Source organism: Rutidosis leptorrhynchoides, chromosome 6, assembly GCF_046630445.1.
Source record: "Rutidosis leptorrhynchoides isolate AG116_Rl617_1_P2 chromosome 6, CSIRO_AGI_Rlap_v1, whole genome shotgun sequence".
In the NCBI taxonomy this organism is placed as follows: Eukaryota; Viridiplantae; Streptophyta; class Magnoliopsida; order Asterales; family Asteraceae; genus Rutidosis; species Rutidosis leptorrhynchoides.
In genome coordinates, this window is record NC_092338.1 from 119,415,047 (window position 1) to 119,424,933 (window position 9,887).

Below are 9,887 nucleotides of genomic sequence, written 5' to 3' on the forward strand. Positions count from 1 at the left end.
CCTCAACCTTCAGAGTAGTTGTGAGAAGAATAGGGAGTTTAGTAGACGTCATGTTGCTCGAATAGAAGTGCGTCTAAACAACCTAGAAAATGAAAACAAAATCTTGAAAGAAATCATCAAAGAGTCCTTCGACTCTCAAACTGAAAGACTAGAAAAACTTGTAAAAAATAACATGGACAAAGTGATGGAGACAGTAATGAAAGTGAAGACTGAGGAAGAACGGAATACCCATTGGGGAAAGCAATCTCTTGCCTACCTCCAAGAACTAGTTGAGTCTAAGATGAAAATAGAGAAAAACCGGATCAATCATCAACTGGCTATCAAGGATTTCAACGACAACTTTGTCAACAGCCGCATCACTAACCTCAACGATAATCTTGAATACCTCCACGAGAAACAAAAGGAGACAAATGAAAAGATAGAGAAATTTATGAAGGAAGCTGAGAACGAGAAAAAGAAGAACTAAAACCTATCTTTTGTTTCATATTTTTCCATTTACCTATCTATGTAAAGGCTTATGCCTAAACTTTTTCCATTCCAAACTCGTGTAATAAAGGCTTATATAATGCCTCATTTCTAATAATGTTAAGTGTTTATTTAAGCATATTGTCTTATTCACCTATGTGTGTTGTGCAAACGTTATAAATCTTGATTATGAACTTATAACACCTTGATTCTTCAACTAATAATGTATTTATGTATTGAAGATCAATGGCTGACTCAACTCGTGGTAACAACAACAACAACAATCTTATGCCAAATGTCACTCTTTCTTCTGAGCAATTTCAATTGTTGCTGGCTGCCGCCCAAGGCAATAACAATAACAACAACAATCATAATGTTCCTCCTAAAAGTTGCTCCTATAAAGATTTTAAGAACTGTAAACCACCCACTTTTAGTGGAAAAGAAGAAGCCGTAGAACTGGTTCGATGGTTTGAAAAGCTAGAATCAATCTTCCGTGTCTGTAACTGCGGAGATAATGATCGAGTGAAGTTTTCCACAAGTTCACTCACTGGCAATGCTATGACATGGTGGACTGCTCATACCAAATCTGTGGGAATAGATAATGCTAATGCTACCCCATGGGATGAACTCAAAGGAATGATGGTCAATAAGTTTTGCCCAAGAAGTCAAGTCCAAAAGCTCGAAGCTGAGTTCTGGGAACTCAGAGTTAAAGGAACCGATATCGAAAGCTATACCAATCATTTTCTGGAGCTCTGTACCTTATGTCCCGAAATGTTCCCAACTGAAGCCCGCAAGATAGAGCGGTATATAGAGGGTCTACCCGAGGATGTTCAAGGGAATGTGATTTCTGCCGAGAAGGTTACTGTGGATGCTGTGATCCACATGGCACAGAGTTTAATGATGGCTAAACGTAGGAGAGTTTCGGCTAATAAACAAGTCGAAGTTAAAAACGGTGACAATAAGAGGAAATTTGAACCATCTCAGGGTTCAGCTCAAAATGTTAATAAGAAACCGGCGAATGGTACGTGACCCGGTTATCAGGGTACTAGTCCGTTTTGTTCTAGATGTGAAAGGCATCATCCGGGAAAGTGCACTGCTGTGTGTACAATATGTAAGAAGATAGGCCATGCTGCAAAGACTTGTAGAAACCTACCTCAGAATAGAGACATTGTTCTGGCTAGAGCTCCTCCAACATGCTATACTTGTGGTGAAAAGGGGCATATTAGCCCGAATTGTCCAAAGAAGAAAGATACTCCAGCTACTGGAGCAAATGCTACTACCAAAGGTCGTGCTTTTGTGATTACTGCTGCAGAAGCCCGTGATGAGGATGGGGTCATTACCGGTACGTACCTCGTCAATAATTGTTATGCCACTATTTTATTTGATACGGGAGCCGATAAGAGTTATGTATCAAATGAGTTTTGCACCCTCTTTACTGAAAAGCCCCAAACCCTAAAAACCAGACGATTAGTAGAAGTGGCTAATGGGAAGTTAATGAAAGTTGATAAAATATATAAAAACTGCAACCTAATTCTAGCCGATAAGGAATTCAAGATAGACCTTTTGCCGGTCGAGCTAGGTAGTTTCGATGTAGTGGTTGGAATGGATTGGTTAGGTCCATTGAGAGCAGCCATCATGTGTTTCGATAAGACCGTTCAAATTTCGTTAGGAAGTGGAGAAACTCTTATTATCCAAGGCGAACAAAGTTGTTCCAATCTTAATATCATCTCTTGTCTTAAAGCCCATAAGTACCTTGTGAAAGGTTACTCCGCCATACTAGCTCACGTTAAAATGATCAAATTCGAAGAAACGCGTATTGAAAACGTCCCGGTTGTTAAAGATTTTCCCGATGCGTTTCCCGAAAATCTCCCTGGTCTTCCACCACCTCGTCAAGTTGAATTTCAAATCGATTTATCTCCAGGTGCTGCACCCATTGCTAAAGCACCGTATCGTTTAGCACCTTCCGAAATGAAGGAACTTTCTAACCAACTCCAAGAACTTTTGGATCTAGGTTTTATTCGTCCAAGTACGTCCCCGTGGGGAGCTCCTGTCTTATTTGTCAAAAAGAAGGATGGTACGTTGAGAATGTGTATTGATTACCGAGAGCTCAACAAGCTTACCATAAAGAACTGTTACCCGTTACCTCGCATTGATGATCTATTCGATCAACTTCAAGGGTCAAGCGTTTATTCTAAGATTGATTTAAGATCCGGTTATCACCAGCTCAGAGTCAAGGAATCCGACATTCCTAAGACTGCATTCCGCACCTGATACGGACATTACGAATTCTGTGTTATGCCTTTCAGTTTAACCAATGCTCCAGCCGTATTTATGGATCTTATGAACCGTGTTTGCAAGCCTTACCTTGATAAATTCGTTATTGTTTTCATCGACGACATCTTGATCTATTCTAAAAGCGAGAAAGAACATGAGCAACATTTACGATTGATTCTTGAACTCTTAAGAAAAGAACAACTCTACGCAAAATTTTCTAAGTGTGAGTTTTGGCTTAGAACCATACAATTCCTTGGACACGTTGTTGATAGTAAAAGAATACATGTCGATCCAGCTAAGATTACCGCTATCCAGAACTGGGAGATACCAAAGACTGCGAAGCATATTCGTCAATTTTTGGGACTTGCCGGTTATTATCGGAGATTCATAAAGGATTTTTCCCTTCTTGCCAAACCTCTTACGAAGCTAACTCAAAAAGGGAAGAAGTTTGAGTGGTTCGAAGAACAGGAATCTGCTTTCAAGATTCTGAAGGAGAAGTTGACCACAGCCCCGATTCTATCTTTACCTGAAGGTACTGAAGATTTTGTTGCTTACTGTGATGCCTCAAAGCAAGGCTTTGGTTGTGTTTTAATGCAACGTGAAAAGGTTATTGCCTACGCATCTAGACAGTTGAAGAAACACGAGGAGAACTATACCACACACGACCTTGAGTTAGGTGCCGTGGTATTTGCATTAAAGATATGGAGACATTATCTCTATGGTACCTATTTTACCATGTACACTGACCATAAAAGTCTTAGACATATCTTTGATCAGAAACGGTTGAATATGAGACAAAGTCGATGGCTTGAGACTTTGAACGATTATTACTGTGAACTGAAATATCATCCTGGCAAGGCGAATGTAGTTGCCGATGCCCTTAGTCAAAAAGACGATGTTAAGCGCGTTCGTGCTCTGAATCTAAAAATCAAATCAAATCTCATATCACGAATCTGCGAAGCTCAACTTGAAGCTATTAAACCAACACTTATCGAAGGAGAAGGACCTATAAATTTCGAAAACCAACTGCAAGTTAAGTCCAATGGTACAAGATACTTTGGTAATCGAATTTGGGTTCCTCGTTATGGTAATCTCCGTGAACTAGTCTTGGATGAAGCACATAAGACTAGGTATTCTATTCATCCCGGTTCTAGTAAAATGTATCATGATATGAAAGAGTTCTACTGGTGGCCCAACATGAAAGGCGACATTGCTACTTATGTGAGTAAGTGTCTTACTTGTTCGAAAGTCAAAGCCGAGCACCAAAAGCCTTCTGGTCTTCTAACTCAACCCGATATTCCACAGTGGAAGTGGGATGGTATAGCTATGGACTTTATCACAAAATTGCCTAAGACTGCAAATGGCAATGATACGATTTGGGTCATAGTTGATCGTCTCACTAAGTCTGCACATTTCATACCAATCAAAGAGACTGACAGAATGGAAAAGTTAGCTCAATTCTATGTTAAAGAGATTGTTACTCGTCACGGTGTCCCTACTTCTATTATCTCGGATCGCGATAGTCGATTTACTTCCAATTTCTGGAAATCCTTGCAAGCGTCTCTTGGAACTCGACTCGACATGAGTACAGCTTATCATCCGCAAACGGACGGTCAAAGTGAACGAACTATCCAAACTTTGGAGGATATGCTACGAGCATGTGTTATCGATTTCGGTAAAGGGTGGGATAAACACCTACCTTTAGCCGAGTTTTCTTACAACAACAGCTATCACTCTAGTATTAAAGCTGCACCATTCGAACCTTTATACGGTCGCAAATGTAGATCTCCGTTGTGTTGGGATGAACTCGAGGACAGACAATTAACTGGTCCTGAACTTATTCATGAAACTTCCGAAAAGATCGTGCAAATCAAGAAGCGTTTAGAAACCGCTCGTAGTCGACAAAAGAGTTATGCCGACCCTCACCGAAAACCGTTAGAATTCCAAGTTGGAGATAACGTTATGTTGAAAGTATCTCCTTGGAAGGGTGTTATCCGCTTCGGTAAACGAAGTAAACTCAGTCCGCGTTATGTTGGACCTTTCAAAGTTATTCAAAGAATCGGTCCCGTTGCGTATCGATTAGAACTTCCAGCTGAACTAAGTCAAGTACATGATGTGTTTCATGTCTCAAATCTGAAAAAGTGTCTCGCCGAAGATACTCTTGTTATTCCTTTGGATGATATCCGCATTGATGAGCAAATGCACTTTATCGAAGAACCTATAGAGATTATGAAAGAAGAGGTCAAAGAAACTCGTAAGAGCAACATACCTATTGTTAAAGTCCGTTGGAATTCGCGTAGAGGCCTCGAATATACCTGGGAACGCAAAGACCAAATGATACGGAAATACCCCCATCTCTTCCCAACTGTTGATGAAGCAGACGGGAACTCCACTTAAAACTTCGGGACGAAGTTTTCATTAACGGGGAGGTACTATAACGACCCTCATTTTTTCATCTATATTTTCTTCCGTATAATTTAAAATGCCCGGAAAAAAAAAAGATTAAGTATTAATGAATGGTCGTTATATATATATATATATATATATATATATATATATATATATATATATATATATATATATACGAAACTAACAAATGTTAAACGGATAAATATTATTCAATAAAGTACATCTATAAGTTTATATTATATAACGAAAACTAAACTTATCAAGTAATTTATATAATGTATACTTAAAATAAATAAGTTTACAACATATAAATTCATATCAAGTAACATAAGTTTATTAGTTAAATTTATAAACTTTATACTTGACAAAGTTATATATACATATATATTTATATATAACTAAAAAGTATATACATATTTATAAGATGTAAAGTTTATGTAAATATGTTACCACTTACAAAAACTAATCTATACAATGATATCTTTTATAAAAATGAAGGTTATAGTCATTGTAAAATATATATATATATATATGTATATAAAAAAAAGTTACTGTAGTGCCAAATAGTAAACAAAATTTTTTTTAATACTTTTTGCTTTTTATTTTTTTAATTTTATTCTAGATCTAGATCTAGCTTTATAAAAACACTTTTCTTTATTTAATACAAATTATGGGCAGATACAATTATTAATATTTTTATTTTTCTTTTCTTTTTCTTTTTCTTTCTTTTATACATTTTTTTTATACCAAGTTTTCACCTATAAATACTAGCCATTTCTTTCAAAATCCTTTACACCTCAAAAATTTATTCTCACTTGAAGATCATACTCTCAAACCTCTGTAAAAATTATTTTTGTAAGTTCTCTATATTATTGTTTTAGTTTTTATTTAGTTTTTATCATATTTTTGTGCTAGTTTTATGTTAAATACCAAATAAATACGAAATTAATTATAATAAATAATGTAAATATATGATAATTAGTATTAAGTATCCTAATGACTATAAAAATTATTTTTATGAATTATACATTCGAATTTATATTTATTAAAAATCAAAAACTGACTTTTTTTATATTCGGTATATATAGATAAAGAAGAAATAAATAGTAAAATTTTTTATATATTATGTTTTATAATTTTCTCTTGTTCCTTAAGTCATAAAAGTAATTATAAAAATTTATGTTTGATTTATTTGTCATTTTAAATAATTAATTTGTATTTTCTTCTACTTTTGCTACAGTACCGGAAAATCTGTTTTAAAAAGAAAAATAGAATTTAATGATATAACATGTTTATGACTACAATAATCAATGGAAATTACTTAGGAACTAATAATAAAGTTATAAAAATTATTTTTAGAATTAATAATTATATATTTCTATTTAATTCCGAATTTAAACTAAAAACAATACAAAAGTTGAATTAAATAGTTAAACTATTAATATAAATGTACAAATAATTTTTCTAAGCTTAATACACTATATTAGGCATACAAAAATTTTAGATGAATTAATTGAGTTGATATAATAATTATTACTTTATAAACTTTGATTTATCTTGAACCGAAAAAGAAATTAGAAATAAATACTTTTACACCATAAAAAAAATTTATAAATTTTTTCTAAGTTTATTTTGGTCAGTAGAACCTAAGAAAAATATAAAATGTGTTGTTAAACTTGTTTATCTATTTATTTGTATTTTTGCTATAAAATTTTTTTTAATATTTAATACATAAAACTTAATATTTATGTATAGAAAATTTTTATAATGTTTTATACATGTCACTTACTATTATGAAATCAATAAAACACTTGTTAGCATTTTTAGATAATTATTGGTACTTATATTGACATAAAACTTAAAATTAAACTATACATATTTTAACATATAAGATATATATATATATATATATATATATATATATATATATATATATATATATATATATATATACATATTAACTTGATATTAATACATACCCATTCATAAAACACAATTTCTATGTATAACACTTGTTTACCTACTTAAATATATCCTACTTATTATTAGGATTTAAAAACCAAACAATCTTAATAACGATAATACAATCGAACTGAAGTAAATACTTATTGTATAAAGTATTTAAAGTGTTGTATTCCTATACGCACCTAAAAACGTATTGGAACGGTATATTAGATGGGTATAGATCTTGATCTTTCTCGAGTGGATGGACGCTCGAAAGTCTAGGCGGAGAGTTTGGATTACCGAGTTAAAGGATCCTGTGGCTCAGAAACCTATGACCTGAAAAGGCCATTTTAAATTGAAAGTGTTAGATTGGAAGCTTGTCTAGTATGAAAAGCCTTTCCAAAATGATAAACCTTCTTTAAACTTACTATAAAAGAAAATACTTACACTTATCATAATACTGGCAAAACATCTAAACTATTCTCAACTTATTCTTAGGTTGACTTATTCCGTGCTTCGATCATCCATACTTCCTCTTTAAGGATTACTTTATCTTATCGAATTACTAAGGTGACTTTCATAGCCCCACTCTTATTGCTATAGCACTTTTTATACTTACTGGGGTGAGACACATGTTGCTTTTATACTTTAAAAAACTTAGACACAAGTACGAACCTAAACTGTACTATGACTAGCTTATGCTACTAAGACCCCACAGTGATATTTTTTAATTGCTTTCAGGATAAGGCATTCTTAATTATTGGGGGTAGGCCTATCGGGAGTAACGTCCCCAATACATTTGACCGCGATGTCTTTGTATTACTTAATAATGATTTAAACATGGTGATAAGGTACTGCCAACTTATCATCGGGGCAACAAAACAAACGTTTAGTCTAAAATATCACGAATCAGTACTACTTTTGGATCTGCGTGATCTACTTTTATAACAAATCTTGTGGTCTAAAAACAAACGGTCAAACATATTTGTTAAACCTATGAATTTCACTCAACCTTTTTGGTTGACACTTTTAGCATGTTTGTCTCAGGTACTGAATGATCAGGACCTCTATATCTACTGCTTATGTGATGACTTACTTGGCTAGGATCAAGACTTATCGCATATTTACTTTTCTGCATTTGAACAATTTATAATTCTTGTAACGACATTATTAATTCTTCCGCTGCGTTTATTCAAATACAATTTGGTTTTATTCATATAGTTATTGTTCTCATTTTATAATATGTTGGTATGTATTATGATATTGAATCACATTTCGCCCAGGCCCTAACTAGGGGTGTGATAGTTATGGTCACCTTAGGATCTTTGGGTGTAATGCATATGTGAAGACCAAAGATGCTGATAGAGACAAGCTTGAAGCTAAGTCAAAGAAGTGTATTTTCATTGGCTACGGGTCGAATGAAATGGGTTATCGTTGTTGGGATAACGAGGCTAGAAAAGTAATTCGTTCTCGCGATGTTACTTTTGATGAAGATTCGGTCTATGGCAAACCGAAAACGGGGAGTCCTAAACTGGGTCATGTTACTTTTGACGATGTTTCTATTGATGATCTTACAGGTTCTAGTGGGAGTACGGGAAACAATGAATTTCCAATGAACGGTGAGGCGTCGGAAAATGCTAATGATGGGGATGGTTCGGAAAGCGGTGATGATTTCGAACATAGTGCGAGTTCTAGTGATGAGGAGGATACAAATGAAACCGGTCCAACCATTTCGGTTACTCCTACACTAAGACGCTCAACTAGAGTGCCCAAACCTAATCCTAGGTATTCTCCATCAGCAAACTACTTGCTTTATACCGAGAATGGTGAACCCGAAAGTTACTTTGAAGCAAGGAAGACAAAAGAATTCATACAATGGGAGCTTGCCATGAAAGAAGAGATGGGGTCACTTGAGAAGAATAAAACTTGGTCACTAGTGAAGTTACCTCATGATAAAAGGGCATTGCAAAGTAAATGGGTGTATCGAATCAAGAATGAGTTGGATGGCAAGAAAAGGTACAAGGCTCGTTTGGTAGTCAAAGGCTTTCAACAAAAGGAAGGGGTTGACTACAAAGAGATATTTTCACCAGTAGTTAAAATGACTACTATCCGTTTGGTACTTTCTATTGTTGCATCCGAAGACTTACATCTAGAGCAACTAGATGTGAAGACCGCATTCTTGTATGGTGATCTTGTTGAAGAGATCTACATGAGGCAACCCGAGGGCTTTAAGGTAAAGGGTAAAGAGAAGTGGGTTTGTAAGCTAAAGAAAAGTTTGTATGGATTGAAGCAAGCACCTCGGCAATGGTACTTGAAGTTTGATGATTTTATGAAGAAGATTGGTTTCTTAAGATGTGAAGCGGATCACTGTTGCTACTTGAAGAAACTCAAGTCTTCTTATATAATCTTATTGTTGTATGTTGATGACATGTTACTTGCAGGTTCCAACATGTCCAAAATTAACAAGTTGAAAGGATTACTTTCCCGTGAATTTGAGATGAAAGATCTTGGTGGTGCTAGGCAAATACTTGGCATGAGTATTGTGTGTGATCGTGTGAAAGGTACTCTATACTTGTCTCAATCCAAATATATTGAGAAAGTAGTAGAGAGGTTTAATATGGAGAATTCAAAGGCTCGTTCTATGCCTTTGGGTAGCACGATTAAGTTATCAAAAAGTCAATCTCCAAAGACGGTAAAAGACAAAATGGATATGAAAAAGGTTCCATATGCATCGGCCGTGGGTAGTATTATGTATGCCATGGTTTGTACAAGACCCGATATTGCTCAAGCAGTGG